Source organism: Apteryx mantelli, chromosome 2 (genome assembly GCF_036417845.1).
Source record: "Apteryx mantelli isolate bAptMan1 chromosome 2, bAptMan1.hap1, whole genome shotgun sequence".
NCBI classification, from domain to species: domain Eukaryota; kingdom Metazoa; phylum Chordata; class Aves; order Apterygiformes; family Apterygidae; genus Apteryx; species Apteryx mantelli.
This window is the reverse complement of record NC_089979.1, coordinates 141,988,334-142,005,188: the sequence shown is the minus strand read 5'-3', so window position 1 is coordinate 142,005,188 and position 16,855 is coordinate 141,988,334. Positions and strand designations below refer to the sequence as shown.

Here is a 16,855-nt window from a genome sequence, read left to right as displayed (position 1 = left end):
GAGGCTGGGCTGTTGTGGGGGGGATGACTAAACCTGTGTGGTCATGATGGTTAGGCTGTTGTGCTTGTGTTGGCTAGATTGCTGTAGGGGGGATGGCCAAGCTGTCGTGAGGGTGATGGCCTGTCCATTGCGGGAGGAGGCCGGACTGTTGTGGGGGGAGGCCTGTCCGTTGTGGGGGGAGGCCGGGCTGTTGCGGGGGGAGGCCTGTCCGTTGTGGGGGGAGGCGGGGCTGTTGTGGGGGGAGGCCGGGCTGCCGTGGGGGGCGGCCGGGCTGCCGCGGGCGGATGGCTCGCCCGCTGTGGGGCGAGGGCCAGGCTGCTGTGCGGGGCGGCCCCGCTCGGCGGCCGGACACCCGCGGCGGCCCGGCCGCGCCCCGCCCCGCCCCGCCCCGCCCCGCCGGTGCCCCCGCGGGGCGCTGGGCTGCCGCGCGGCGGCGGCGGGGGGTGTCGCTGCTGGGGGCGCGGAGGGGGAGGAGGAGGAGGAAGGCGGCGGCAGCAGCAGCAGCAGCAGCTCTCGGGAGGAGCCTGCCAGCGTGAGACAGCACATTCACCCGGCGGCGGCGGTCCTGCGGCACCGCGGCGGCGGGAGCAGCAGCCATCTGGGTCTCGGCGTCCTTGCCGCGGGCTGCGCGGCGCCGCGGCCCCCCCGCATCGCCCGGGCGCCGGCCGAGGTAAGGCTGCGCCCTGGCCGCGGAGGCGCCCGCGGGGCGGCGGGGGCGGCGGGGAGCCGGGACGTGGCTGGGTGGCGGCGCGGGGGCTCTGCGGCGGTGCCCGGCGCCAGCGGCGGCCGGGCCGGGCCGGGCCGGACCGCAGGGAGGCCGCGGCCCCGCGGGGAGCGCGGCGGCCCCGCAGCCCCGGCCGCCTGGGCAGCTGCCGGCGGGTCTGGCGGTGCCGCCGCCTCGCAGCGAGCCGGGCGCGGGGCCGGGGGAGCCTTTCTGCGAGGCGCGGGGGCTTTTGCACCCATTTCGGGTGAGGGGCTGGGCCGGAGGGCTGCGACACCTGCTGGAGCCCCGGGCCCTGCCCGGCGCCCGCGGGCTCCTTCCGCCTCCCCGCTGCCGCCGGCCGGCGCGGGCGGCTGCAGGCTGCCGGGCTCCTGCCTCGGCGCTGAGCAGGTTAAAGCAAAACGGGGGGGGGAGTTTCCCATGTTTATTTCTTTTTGCAGTGCAAAAGGCGACAGCAGGTTTACTTAAATCCGCAAAGACAGCGGATGGAGAATTTGGTCTTTGCCAGTCCCAAAAGTAATTCCTCAAAAGGGTGAGAGAAGGATGGAATGAATGAGAAGCCTTTTTCCGTAGTAGTCAATTGAAATACATTTTCAACGGGATGTTATTACAGTTACATCCCCCTAGGAATTCCCCTGGGTCAGCAGATAGCATAAAGCCCCTGGAAATTTCCTAGCTAAAGCCCCTGTTTTACTGACCTGAGCAAAGTATGGTTTTCTGTCAATATTAGCGTTGACAGAAAGTACAAAATTCAACCATAAATACATATAAGGATTCTAAACAGACAAAGCATTCTAACCTCCTATTATAGTGAGGATGAAATGGAAAGACCTGACATGAAGTTGGCACGTGCCCTTGCCACCTGCACCTGGTAATTTATCCTGACATACAGGGCTTTGTCAGCTCTTCCCTTCTGCATGAGGACATTAAACTGCCTCTGAAATCACTCTAAATAATCTGAAGTGCAGTGCTGCAAAAAATCTGTTTCAAAATAGAAATCCAAGTCCAGGATTGTGCACTTCTCTCCTGATAGATGGTGTTATCAGAGCCTCTGGGAGGAATGCTATTGCTGTTACTACCAAAGTGTTTGGTTAAAGAGCCTCATTTGTTCTTGTTAAGGTAATGGGAAGGAGGCATATCCTTTCTGGTTCTCTTAAGTTCCTTTTTTTGCTTTCTTTCCATTTTAGAGGCCATCTCTAGCAGCAATCCCCACACTAAGTGAGGATGGATAAAATTCTTTCTGGAATTTCTGTGTAGTTTTTCTCAGCAGGAATAGTTTTCCTCAGCATGAACATGCTTATTCACTGCCTTGAGACAGCACCTAGGTCTCTTCCCTTGGGAGTGCTCAATCTCATAATCATCCTGTGTTCCGTGGTGTTTTCCCCAAAACATCAATTTGTAGTCCATGAAAGTACAAAACATATTGCCCCTGCCACTGCTTCTTCTATCTACATAGACTATTCTGAGGATTGTGACTTGCGACCTCTTCCTTGATATGAACAGGAAAAGACTTGAAAGACTTCTGAGGGCCTTATGTTATGCCAGATATGTGAAGGTGCAAGGGATTGTTCAGGTCTGAATTAGCTATATTTCTCTTAGCTCTAACCACCTCTGCCTCAGATTAATCTACCCTAAAATGCATTAACTGCAGTGCCTTCTTGTTTACACTTTAAGAGAAGAATCTTCCTAAAAGTAGCAATAGTAGAACCACGCCCAACACATGCAGTGTTTATTCAGTTTGGAAATCTGTGTACTCAAAGGATAATTCAGGCAAATACTCTTTGCATCCTGCAGATCTTAAATGAAGAAGCTGAGCTTCCAGCTCTTTCTATAGAAGAGAGGGCAGTGCACTGCATCCCTTTGTGGTGCCTTTCAGTAGCTAATTTCAACATTGAAATACATTTGCCTGTTTTCCAGTTTGTTTTTTTCCAGCTTTACGTTTCTGGCATTGGATCCTGTTATGTCTTCTCTCATAGATTAAAGCCTTGAACTAGCAACCCTCATTAGTGTAGGTACTGGTAGATTGCTTCAAGAACTTACCTACTTTGTTTTCAAATAAACAAATAGATCAAGTCTCTTAAGTTGTTTTCCTTTTCCTTTGTAAGACAGGTTTCTGGAATCATTCCTTAATGCCATTGGTGTTTGATTCTGTAAGAAAATAGGGAATACTAGAGCTGGACACAATCTTTTGTAGTAGAGGTCTCACCATTGCAGTATACTGGACAATGAAGGGGAAAAGGGCTGGGAGTGAAAAATATAAAGGAGTGAGATAGAAAAGGATCAGGGAATAGAAAGGAAATGCTGTTTTTCAAAGCTTCACCAACTTATGCTAACGACTCAAGTAATTATGCAGGATCTTTGAGCTCCTCAAACTTGTCTTCCTCTCACAGAGGTTTAAATATGTTCAGGGTCTCTCTCTGGGACTACTCAGGCTTATTAGCTAGTGCTACGCCTCAAGTGCCTTGCTGCGTTCCTTTGGCTTGGTTTGACTAACAACAGAAATAATAATTAGGAATCTTTTGGAGTCGTTCACGCCTAGTGCCAAAACGAGCTGCTGCTTGGGAGATGATGGTGGGATCTTAACAATAAGTTCCTCCCCATCCTCCCCATGTGCTTTAATTTTCAGGGAAGTTAGAGGGAGCTAACACTGAAATCCCCAGCAGTGAGATGAATGGGGAAATTCATAATACTCACAGGCATGCTCTCAGGCTTTCTGCAGCCACAGCCAGACTTCAGTGCAATGCTCATTTGATATTTTCAAATTTTCATTTTAAAAAATGTAAACAAAACAAACTGCGATGACCGTAGACTTAGTTTGTGTATATAAAAGGGACATCTTCCAGCAGGGATACTGATGGAGTGTGCTGGCAAAGTGCCTTTAGTACAGATGCATCTCGTATTAGTAAAACTGTGCTTTTGCCAGTGTAGCTTATTTTAGTTAATCTGAGCAATACAGGTTATACAGGTGAATACACATTTATGTGTCCACAAGGGGATTTGCTTTCCAGATGAGGGATCATATGCTCTTCCAGTCTGCTGACCTATATAAGCAGGTAGAAATGATAATGCAGAAATGACACTGTTTAAAAAACAGAAGATCTGAAAAATCTGAAAAAACAGTGTCTGAAAAGCTGAGATGGCAGCCTGAGAGCAACACTGGCTCAGACTAAGCCTCAGATAGACACAATATGTCTTTTTTGCTACTCAGTATTTACATCTAAAACTGTGCTAGCTCTTTTTAGTCAAACATTACTTTGGGAGATGTTGTTTGCTTGGCCATCTGCAAGCACTCAAAATGAGGCAGTATACATAAGCTTGCTCCCCCAATACTGTGCATTTTAGATGGCATCATCTTGCCAACTTTTCTGAGAAATGGCTACTTCCAGACAAATGGCAGGAACTTCAGGAGGCTGTGAAGTGGGTTGATGTGGGAACCACTAGATCTCATAGAGACAAGACGCCTCTGATCATCAGTGAGAGCCATGATGTTCCATTTCCTTTTGAACTTAAAGCTATTTACCCTGAAAAGTGCTCTTCAACGTGTCTAAGAATTTCTCAGAATCATTCCTCTACATGATGCAAGCCATAACCTGCACGTGGCCTTTTCCTGTGCATAAAATCTTACATTTGGCAACACATTTGAGTAGAGCCAGATGACCAGGTGATCTAGGTCATCTCTGCAAGTAACCTAACCCTATCTTACAACTCTGGTGACCATCTGCCTCATCTGCAGTGTTTGCCAACAGAGGTTATATTATTTTCTTCACAACTACTAAAAATACCGAATGTGAGCAGACAGACAACTGTTTCCTGTGGAATCCTTCTAAATCCTCCATGTGCTTCTTTACTCTCCCTTAGTGACTATGTATTGAGACCTTTGATAGTCCCAGTTGTTGCAGGAACAGGTAAAGAGACAAAATGTTTTGCTTCTCAAAATCTATGTGCGGTGTGGCTGTAGAATTCTTCAACACATTTGTTTTCTCTTTTGAGGCAAAATTGTTTTGGTGAGTGCACTAGAGTACACTGCACCAACAGAAGGCATGATGCAGGAAGGGCATTTCTGGGAGTTTTCTGTGGATAGCACGCTGCAGTGCCCTGTTGAAGTTTCTGCAGGGATTAAGGACAGAGGACTCAGTCCTATTGCTCCTGACAGTAAAAGGAGTTTCTCTGCAACTTCTCCAGGGGTAAATCGGGCCTCTAGAGTGATGTCAGGAGCCAGCTATTGTTTGAAAGCCATGAAACTCCACACTCTATTGAAGTCAACAGGAGTCTTTGCATTGACTTAATGGACCTTCAGTAAGATCCTATGTAACTGCTGTGCTTTGTGTGTATGCAAGTGGCTGTGTTATCTGATGAATAATCACTGCTCAGATGACCCTTGTGATTCTTGGCAGTTAATCTTAGGATAAAAGTTAGTGTTATCCTATTTTCATACTAGATACTGTGCCTGTGCCTGCAGATCAGCTTGCTTGACCTGGAGAGAGCAGGCTATGTCGTCCTGAGGTACAAAACCTCCCTGAAGTCCTTATGGACCTGTATGGTTGTACTCTGTATCCTCTCCAGGTGCTGGCGGACTGTCCCTGTTTGGCCCTAGAATAATTAATGAGTAATTCAGCAGAGGAAGCATGTTCATTTACTGCCACTTACCAGAAAGCTTACACAGAGAGTCTTTTAAAGACATAGCTTTTTGTTTCCAGTGATATCTTCTCCTCCTTTTATTTCTTTTCTTTCTCTCTATCACTCTTTGAGGCTTATCCTACTTTGTTTCTTCCTCAGTACTAATCTAGTGTCACTTCTTCTCCTCTCTTATCATCTCTTACCTTTTGTCTCATCTCCCTGGGAGAGAGCTGATTTTGAATCCTTAGTTCTTCTCTTCCTCCTTCCATGATGTGGTACAAGTGATTCCAAATCCTGCTCCTCAATTATTCATTTTTCACTTCAACCCAGCAGAAAGACATGGTGTGTTTTGTTTCTAAAGTTCAGAGAACTGGAAAGTTATAATAGTGAGGAGTAATAATAATGGAGTTATACAAAACTGCTTAATATGATTAAAAATAAATATGTAGAATGGAGGATACCTTATTTATCTATTTTTCTATCTTTTTATCTGCCTATCTCCAAGCCTTTTGTAATGCTTGATTTTAATATTTTCAGATTAAATTTGACAGAAAAATGTATCCCCCAAACTATGCTATGTTAGCATTAGAAGTTAATTGCTGATAGGTCCCAGACCACGTATAGGAAAAATGTGAATCTCTCTTGCTTTAAAGCGTTCAACTGTTCAATTCTGTATCCATTAACACAGATCTTAGCTTTTAAAGTGTGTAGATAGTGGTATTAAATCCATATTACTCAAGGCAAGTCCTTGATTCCTGTTTTGCATATTAGGCCACCACCGTTAGGATCAGAGTGGTTACCAGGTCACTTGGTAATTGGGACAAAGACATTTCAAATGATTGCTATTGTATATTTTCAGAAATTAGAATATTTAACAAAGCAGGGTCACAGTGGAAAAAGAAACCCAGCAGACTTCTGTCTAACACGGTTCCTTGTGTTTTAACCTGTCTGCACTGATTTAAGGACTGTTCCACTGACTGGCAGCAAAAAGGTTTTCCTTTCTGATTCTCACAGTGCTAACCAAACAAAGTTAGGAGATTATCTGAACTCATGTGACTTGCTTCATAATACATGTTTGTATTCTCTTTAAGTAACATAAAAGAATCACCATTTCCATTAGTCACACTATTCAAAGTGGTATGACATTAGGTACTTTTAGTCAGTTGGTTTCTAGTAATATATTGAGCAGTTGTTGAACCAGAAGGGGTTTTGTATCATAATCCTAAAGAGTTTCAGATCACAGTTTGCCCCTAAATAAATTCTTTTTTCTTTTTCCTTTTTTTAGTTCTGAGTACTCATAGAGCTTTGAGACACATTCATAGCAGTTTGTTACAGACTATCAATTCCTGCCATTCTTCATTGGTTAGGAATACAAAATACTTCTGGAACACCCCCACCCCCCCACACACCCCCCCGCAAAGAGAGAGTTCATGTTATGTATATGTATGTGTATGTGTGTAAGCTGTGTGGTGCATTAAACAATGAATGGCTTAAAAATCTATATTCTTTTGGAATGAAATAAGAAATTTGACCTAAATCATACCCCCTAGTGTGCAGTTAGCTATTCATGTACGTAATCTGCTGTACTTGGCAAAGCCTGTGAATGTTGTATTCCTGCCTTTCACTATCTCCATAGTAGTAATAATAATACAAAAAAATTGTGTTGATGGGATAGGAGGGTATTGTACTGAAGACAAAAAACAGTGATGCCATTCTTTGTTTGTACTGAAAGAGTCCGTGGGAAAACTGTCCCATTATTTCCCGCAACATTTTCTTTTTTACAGAAAGTTGATTAATACCAAGAAAACAGGGGAAAGCCTAGTTTTTTAGCCTTTATGGGTCTCTTCAAATATATTAAAAACACCCTGTGCAAATTAATACTATTTTTGCCTGGTAATTATAAATTATAGCCCTTTGGTTTTTTTTCATGTTTAAAGCATAGAATTAAAAGGTGTAGGTAATTTGTATTCTCTGAAAGGGACCGAGATTAAAAGAAATAAGACATGTTGCAGCTTTACTACTGATGTGTCATATACATTTTACAGCAACCTTTCTTTTATGCATATAACATGTATGGTTTTCTATTGTTTATTTATATCAATGAATGTGGGGACGGGGAAGTGAAAAACTGCAGACAGCCACATTGACATAAAAACATAAAAGTCTTTTCAAACAAAATGGTAATGTAATAGAATGTTAGTATTAGTCACTATTTGTATGGACTTTGAGGAGAGATGGTCTTCATTTAAATACTTCAGTGTTGATTCAATAAACTTTTAATTAGAGTTCTTCCCCCAAAAGTTTCTGATCTCACACTAATATCAGTGAAGAATTAGGTATAACCATAATTAAAGTCAGTGTCCTCCCATTTTTTGTATTATTTCCCTTAAAATAAGAAATACAGTATGTATCTATAAAACAGCAAGACTACTGTGTCTTCTCATATCACATAATGTGCATTTCTGATAAAGGGGTGACTGGATTACTCATTCATCCAGGGTTCTCTCATGTGATATTGCAATGGTTTCCGGAGTTTTTAAACCAGGGACACCTCTTAACCATCAAAACTTTCTCTGAGAGCCAGTAAGACTATACATTTTACTGTTTAATATGTCTGGGGACCAGATGTGGACCATTTGTGATTACCTTGTCTGGTGGTCCCATATGTTGAGAACCCCTAAAATAAAGTTGATTGATTTTTCCCAAAATTTCCTATCACAGCAGGGTTGGCCTGGGTTCCTCCTGAAGAGGAGCTGGTGATGTCTGACTGGTGTCCTGGGCTGAAATCATGGGGGCGAGTTCCTGGCACCCTGAGTCTTGCACCCAGGCCTCCTTCTGGCAGAGTCCTGCCGTGTACCCTAGCACCCTGATTCCCCACTGTTCAGACATGGGACTTGTTTGCTTCTGCTCTCAGTCAGCCCCTTTGCCAGGTGTCTTGTCTGTGGAAACCATGGCACTGGAGAAGTACCTGTGCATGTGGAGAAGAGTTCATGCACAGCCAGCCTTGCCCTGGCAGGAAGCTGTGATGAAGGGGCAGAGCATGCCCACATCTTGAACCTGGGAGGTGCACCTGAATTCTCCAAACCTGAAGTTGTTATGGTGCCTGGGCAACTCTGTTAAATCTAGACTGACAAAATGGTGTAGACACAAAATCCCAAACTACAGTTCTCAAAATCTCTGCTTGGCTGTCACCTAATTCTAGAAGCACCTGAAATTTGTAAAAATCTTCTTTTTCATCTTAGACTTCTGCTTCTGAATATGTTCTTATCCTCAAACCTCCAGACTCTACTGACTGGGTATCTGCTGCCCCTCTTTCCTAAGCTGCTTGATCTAGTTTGCATTTCACAAGCCCATCTGTCAAGCTGTGCTCCATGCAGAGCACACAGGTAGTTGATGGCATATGCTCCCTCTTTTAGTACACCTAGGTTTTAAGGGACTGCCCTAAGGTAAAGGAGTCTCAGGTAGTTTTTGCCTTTGCTTAAAGAGATTTTTGCCTGCATCTATGCCCTAATCAGCAAGCTATAGTTATACTGCAGTAAGCACCTTCCCAGTCTTTCCTACTGAAACTGCTCCACTTAAATCTGTGTGTGAAAAAGGAGAAATGGCTCTTCAGAGTCAGGAGTTCAAGGAACCAGCAACATGGGGGAGTCCTGGGCTCCAGACATTAAACACAGCATTAACCAGTCATTGGGTATAATATAAACCAACCCTGAAACAGAAGACTAGAACCCAGGGGCCTCAGTTAGGGACTACTGTTTAATCTCTTGCATCTGCTTCTTCTGGTCCAATGAATCTTTGCAGAAAAGAAATTAATAGAAAGTAGCTTCAATAGTTAAGAATGCACTCTCCATTCCTCTAGTCTTTCCCATCCATTAGCCTACAGCCACCACAGGGATGTGGGTTTCAGTCCTCTCGAGATGAAAAGAAAAAAATCATGTTTCCCCCGTTTGGATGGAGTACTCTAATCACTGAGAAGATAAATAGAAGAGGTTAAGAGACTCTTTCTCTGGTGAATGTTTTCTAAAAGAAAGGCGTGACTTGTTTCACCCTTTTGAAAGAAAAGGCTTTGGTCTACTGTCAGGAAAGGTTTGTGGACTGTGAATCTTAACAGAGGTAGACATCTTCTGGGAGGGTTGAATAAGGTACCAAACTCTGATGGAGAAGTGGAGTGTAAAACTGGTTTCATACTGTAGGCATACCTTGTTCAACATAATGGCTTCCCCTTCCAGGATGTCTGTAAGAAGCCTGGGAGAAGACAGGATCTTTATAGGATCAGATGCCTTAAAATGGCCTTGCTGAGCATTGTAGTAACCAGGCCCTTAGGGACTTTAACCCCTTTGCCTTAATTTGCCCTAATTCTTCCTAGGTAAAACTGGAATAAATTATCCTTTCTCTCTCTTTCTCTCTGCTATTTGAATTAAAAGTTCCTCAAGGCTGGAACAGTCCCTTACTATTTGTCTCTGCAGCACTGAACACAGTACACCCTTCAGCTTGGCTGGGTCTTTTAGGCACTCTGATCATAATGAATGTCACATAATAATATTACTCTGTTTTAATATCACGTTGTGTATTCTACTGGGTCGAATATCAGATAAAGGTCATTGGTTGTCTTTAGGTCTGAATCTGTAACAGATTTAAGTCTTCTTTGTGGACATGGAGCTCAAAGAGTAAATTCTATATGCGAATCTTCCCAGTGTAGACACCATGGGCTTGGTTCTCTCTTCTCTCTCATATTCAAATTCTTTGCAGCTCTTTATACTTCCTTTTATAGCTGTTAGACATCAGTATTTATCATCTTGCATTTTTATCTTAACACACCTTTTTCTGTTTTTATGAATCAAGAGGAATGTTTGGCTAAGGCATAGCTCTGGTCATTCACTTTGCTTTGTTACTACAGCCAAAGAAGCTCTGGGAAGTACAAAGAGAACAGTAGCAATGTACCCTCTACATTGCTTCCCTGAAAATTTTAAGAATTTGTACCGGATATTCTGCATATTTCTCACAGCTAGAGCTATTCGCTGCTTTCTAAATCTTTAGGTGTGTTGATTTCACAGGTATTAAATCAGTGTGTAGTATTTTTAGCCTAATTTCGTAGTCATACTAGCATGTCACAAATACCAGCTCCAAATCAAAGCATTTTTTTGTCTTAAGAAAGAACTGATCCCTGAGTAAGTCTTCCGGTAAAACCTGTATGTCAGCAGCACACCTTGTTCTTTGATATCTGTTTGCCTGGCAGTAGTTATAACTGGGTTAAGTTAGGAAGCAGAGACTGGAACATACATTTCTCATGGTTAGGTAGATGGCTTTAAGCATCAAGTTGCTGGCCGTATACCACTGGGGATGTTTCAGGAGGATTGTATAAAGTCCAGTTTTATCCCCAATGAGGAGTGGAAATATATGTTTTAATATCAGAAACGTTTGCAAGATGGAGAAGATGAATCATTGTTCAACTTCAGGAGAGACTAACATATCTTTAGGTGAAATACTACATTCGATAGTAAGTCATTAAATATACTACTGGAAGGCATTTTTGTACTGTTACGATGAAGATTTTTGTAGAACCAAATATTCCATACAGGTTGCCAAGAAGCTGGGATCTTTTAGCAACCGATATCATTGAAATATGAGTAATACCTACAAAAGAAAATTGAAATCAGGAACATGAAATATAAGGCTCTTTTCTTCTAGGCAAGTGACCTTCAGCTTGTGGATGAGATTTTGAAATATATCTCACATTATCCATCTCTAAAATCTGTCAATATATAGCTTCCATCTAGTTCTCTTTGAATGTCAGGAAAGTTCCTTAAATCCTCTTGCCAGGTCCTCCAATCCCTCTTTGATGCAACCTAGAAAATTTACAGATGATATTATAGGGCATCTAATAGGACCCATAAATATGGGGGGGGGGCATAGAGTCACAAAGCTTCAGAATCATGGTTAAGTCCATTCTCAGTCATATCCACAGCCACATATAGAGCCCTACATTTTACTATGGACGAACAGTAAAACAGAGAAACAAAAGCTGACAGAGAGGAAGCTAACAAAGGATATACCGAAATCTTACATTCCACAAGATCAAATCGTTGTCAGACATGCAGTTGATCAGATCACTTGTTTTATTAAAAGCATCAACTATACATAACTAGGGCACTATTTCTGGGTCAGATCCTGAGGAGGTGCAAACCAGTATTGCTTGTGTCATTGAGGATAATTTCACAGCACCACATCTGAGATCCTTGTGCAGTTATCACTGTGCTCATTAGTGGTTATTTAGGGGAAATCCAAGACACTTCAAAAGACCTACAGTCTAGTTTTCTTTGAGGTGGTACGTTCAGTCAGTTCCATGGAAATCAATAGGAAGGGAGGATATTTGCTGGGAAACATGCAGCAGCTTTGCTGCAGTGACCTGTTAGTACATAATTTACTTAAATTTATTATACCCCAAGCTAGAATGTCATGTGTTTCTTACTTTATCTCCATCTGGTTGTTGCCCGCAGCCTGTTCTCTTCAACCTTGATGACTCTTTCATGGAACTGTGCTTGTTTGAATCGAAGGGGTCATGGTAAATTTAAGAAGATAAGGGGGCATGAAAGAATGGGCTAATGAGCAGGTGATGCTTCATTGCCAGTAAGCGTGGTGCCAGATGAATGGGCAATCTTAGAGCTTTGCTTATATGCTGCTTTGTAGGGATCTCATAATTTTGCCCGAACTGTGTTCATTTATAGAAGTAGTATTATGGAAGAACAAGAGTGAAAAGATTAAGTGGTAGTAGATTATAAGGGAAGTATAATTGAGCAGCTGTGGGTATATATCTTATGCCCTGTCAGCCTCAAAATAAACAGTCTAGAGATGCACTGACCTGTTGCATAGCAACCAGGAGGAAGCACAGTACCAAATCTCTGGATGCTGTGATTTGTAAAGCTTTATAGAACAAAGTACAAGACCTTTGCCCACCTGCGGGAAGTGTGCAGAGACTGAAGAATAAAAATGGTACATTCCCTGAAATCTAAAACTTAAAAAATGTTTTTCATTTTAGATAACTGCATAGATGTGGTGCCAAAAATCTGTTTTGCCTAAAGGTTATGTAAAAAACAATTTTTAGTCTCACCAATTTTACTTTGTGTTCCCCTGAATTCATCACACAGGAGATTCCTTAAAATACTGCAAATGCTAGGTTTTTGCAGCTGCAAATATTCGACCATTATTGTGATCTTGTAACATTAATCTGCCTATTTAACAGAAGAATTTAAGCTATTCTACTGAAGTCGAGTATAAGTTCTGTTACATGATGCAAATAGGTTCTCATATGTTTACTTAAAAACTGCTGTCAAGGAGATAAGTCTAGCCCCTCTTGCCCATTTGAAGTGTGTTTCATACATTATTTTCAAATGAATACCATGGATTAGAATGCATTTATGCTAGGGTAACAGCACTCTCTGGTTTCCTGCAGGCCAAAGATGTTTATCTACTTTGTACAATTTCATACTTTGCATGCACACTTTCCACTTGTGAGAGTCTTAGATAGATCTCATGGGAATGACTTCTATTGTAAAAATGGATAGTATTCCTAGCTGTGGGAAATGCATTAGTTTATACAAAATAGAGACAAATATGGTCCATAGTAGAAATGAATCATTTCTTCCAGTAGAAAACTCGGTATGTGATAGTTTCAATAGTAATAGTACTCCCACTCTATAAAGCCATTCTTTGAAACCAAGAATTATCAAATTACCTTTCAAACTAAAGGTGTTTTGCAGTCTTGGACTCAAGAGTAACTGGTTACTAGACAAGTATTAGATCTTGCCTATTTATTTGAGAAAAATATTGATTATTTACTTATAATTAATTATACCTACTGGTTAATGCCCTGTGTAATATTATTTGATGAAACTTTTGATAATCATAGCAGAGATAACCACAAAGAGGACAGCATAGGAACTCAAAAAACACAAAAAATTTTGAAGGTCATGAAATGGTAACTATAGTTTTACTATAGTAGAGCCTGTTAAAAGAACAGCATGTAAAAATCCTGAGAAGACTAAAAAGCAATAAAATCTGTAGATTTTCCTATCTCCTAGTAGCTTTGAATATACTTATATTTCTTTTAAGATGATCTCGATGATATCACACTGGCTGGATGCCATTCTAGGAGAAATAAAGTACTGGCTTTAGAGAAGGGAGATGCAGTATCTTGCTTTCTTTTTCTGCTTATAGAAATTTGCACTGTAATAATTTTCTCTGACCATTTTTTGTTACTTTTTCATTATACATTGGGCACTTTGTGCTTATCAGTTCTTATATTTAGTCCAGTCTGTGTAAATATGCTGCTGCTATACTTCTGTAACTTTGTGGCTTTATTACTCTTGCAAGTATCAGTTAGTTCTACAGTTTTCAGACTTCAATTGTAGTAAACCTTTTTAGATGCTGGTAGTTGTTCTTGCTGTTAAAGGCTCATTCAAGTGGTTTGTAAAATACATATTCAAATAATTGAATATTGATTACTGATAAAAACCCTGTAAGTTATTATAAAACTGTAATAAGTGTTTATCGACTTATAAATGGACTTGCATGGCTTTTAGTCAAACTGAGACTAAACACTGTTGTTTGCATCTTATGTGCTTTACTGCTGCCACTAAAAAAAATGACCATGAGATGTTACTACCTATATGATAACATTAGTGGAGTAGTTCTGTGTGTTTTGTATAGCAGAGAAGTTTGCACAAACACTGTTACTATTTTTAGAATAATATAAAAGGCCTTCCAAAGATCCTGTTTCACACATTGCCAGGAAAAAAGGAACTGCTGGGAGGATATGCGGGGCAGGATTCTTCTCACCCAGTTTTAGATATTTACAATGGAGATTTCTAGAGCTTAACTAATCACTCAGGGCTCCCTTTATCATCATTGGAGAGAAAGCAGTGATTTTGAGACACAGTTAATCTTGATCTCCTTTGGATATCTGCTTAGGAAAAGAAGAATCACATCCTGGGCTAGCCAGACTGTATTGACTAGACCTGCCCTGACAATAATGGACACCTCTGCACCTTCATTGTGACTAGACAGATTTAGTGAGATAAGTCCAGGAGATGACGAAGTCCATGAATGCAGCCCTCAAAAGCCTTGGCTCTCTTTCTGCATGTGCCCAGGTGGCTGCCATCCTGACAGGTCTGATGGCCCTTTCATGCTTAAGTGGAACTGGCTGCATTTCTAAGCCCATGAGAGAACTCTGGGGCACGTTTAATGCATACAGGGAAAAGTGACGTCTCCTTGAAATGCAACAGTCAGTTTCATTAAAAATCATGCCAGGAGGAGCAGACTCCTTTATGCAGGAGCTCAAAGAAAGAAGAATTCCCTCAGCGGATGGGAGATGCAGGCAAGTGTTTACTCTGTGCAGGGTAGCTCACAGCCACATATCCTGGTACAACTCAAGAACCTGTCTTAGCACTTAGGCTGAAAGCTGTTCTGTAGTGGGAAGACTCTCCTTTTAAAACTGTGTCACTTGGCAGTAAAGTGGGCCAAATGAAACAAAATTTTATCTAAGATTTTGCATCTTACCTGGAAGAGGGGAATCGTAGGCTGCTGCCCTGCTGTGAGAACTATGTCTATATTTTATATGATGTCCAATGTGCTAGGTCATATGCATTCCTTCTTCCAGGTGGGTGATTTCATTGCTTCACTACAGACTGTGCTCCTTACTGTTTCCCTCTGACCAATGGTTTCTCCTGGGCAGTAGAAAATTAGGTCATACATAGGCCTTGCACTGTCAGTGTGCACTACAGCGAATTTCACAAGTAAGTCTTTTTTATTGTTTGCCTTGAACTCCCTTCCTGTGGCATGCCATTTGGCACATGGAAGGGTGATTATTAGAAATTTGTTCCCAGGAATGAAACAGAGTGTTAACTCCATGGTTAATGCCAAATACAGTGCTGAATAAATCAACACACTGCCTCACTGCTATCTGCTGACTTGCTGACATCTGAGAAAGGTGGTTACATATTCTCAGTGTTCAATTTGTTCTAAAATCATACGTAGCAAATTTGCAGCTCATTTTGGGGGGGAGGGGCGACGCTAAGGAATTACTATAACATATGCAGGAAGAAAGTAACTTGATGTTATTTTCTGTCTTTGTGTAATTCAAAACAAGTGACATTCTTAAGATGAAATTTAATATATCATCTTTATTGTATATAAGATCTGTTTTGTTAAAAATAGGGCAAAGTTCTAATAGAACATAATCACCCTGACTGGAGCTTTGTAAAGAAAGGGCTAAGGACTAAGTAGTTGATGCTGAAATCAGGTAAAAAGCTAGTAAGTTTCCTCGACATGAAGGGAACCAATTTTCAGAAGGCTATTCGTTGATATCTGACAAACAGCTTGAAAGGGAAGCCAAACCCTCAGGGCTTCTGTCATGAGCCTTAAAATACATTTGCATATTTTCTGCATAGAAACAGGATCTCACTCTCTGTTGCCAAACTGCAGAACTAAAAGGATGCAAAAACTCTATCTAGTCCAAAGAGCTCTAAGGGGAAACTCCATAATCAGAATTCAAATGAGGCAACAGATTAGGAAAATTACTTCAAACAGGATTTCAGCCATATCTGAGAGAGACCCACAAAACCTGCTCAGATTGGTAGGCAAACTATTACCTACATTGTCATTAAAGAGCTAACATTCTTCTCCAATCATTTTCCACTTAAAAAATAGCTAACTGATGTCAACTGATCACACAGATTAATGTTGCTTAAGGTGCTAGTGCTTAGATTTATTAATATCAAAAGCAGTTTTTCTGACAGTTTTGATTCCTCTTTCTCAAATTGAAAACAATGGCTAAAATATTTATCATCATGAATAGGATCAGAATGATAGAGGAATAAAAAAATTACGGTCATCTCCATATGCCTAGCGCACCCAGTGGTCCAGTTTGTTAGACAATTTGATGCTCCTGCTAGCTATACTATTTACTATGAGTTGTCGTAAATGAACTGGAAGTCCCCAGGCCTTGAAGAACCTGCAGGATACCTTGCCAGAGCTGGCTGCTCCGCTGAAGTACGGCTGCAGGATCTGTGACAGCTCTGAGCAGAACTGGTTTAAGTCCTACTGGTGGGCTTGAGCTGGGTATTTAACTGAGGAACATTAACATCCATGATGTGGTCTACACACAGACACGTCTGCGCTGACCCTTCTGGCATCCCTCATACTGCTCTTATGCCTGCAATTTTCATTGAATGTTTTCCTCTTTTGATTCCACATTTTATCCTTTTCTTTCATTAAAGGAAAATGCTTGCAAAGACAACAAAGCATTTAGGGCCAGGGTTGCATTTCACATGCAGGTGACATTTGGTTGACAGTATCCTCCATATCATGGACTAATTATGTTTTTACCATTTTGAGGAGAAGAAAGTTTACGACTGCAGAGGAATTTATGATAGGTGAAAGTGTCACATCATTTTTAGCATGTAGATTTACTCTCAGTCCACACAGACAATAATCTGGATGGAGTTCTTGTTAGTATTAATG

General features: G+C 41.8%; 1 protein-coding gene across 3 annotated transcripts in view; it reads left to right on the top strand.

Annotated features, from left to right (window-relative positions):
• The first annotated feature begins 490 nt into the window (after window positions 1-490).
• Window positions 491-16,855, top strand: part of DYNC1I1 (dynein cytoplasmic 1 intermediate chain 1) — a 202,400-nt gene continuing 186,035 nt past the window's right edge. For 2 of the 3 annotated variants that reach the window (XM_067291673.1, XM_067291671.1), the window contains exon 1: window positions 491-670. The gene's annotated coding sequence lies outside the window, so the exon portion shown is untranslated. The remainder of the gene's footprint in view (window positions 671-16,855) is intronic. The other variant, XM_067291674.1, reaches the window with a different exon arrangement.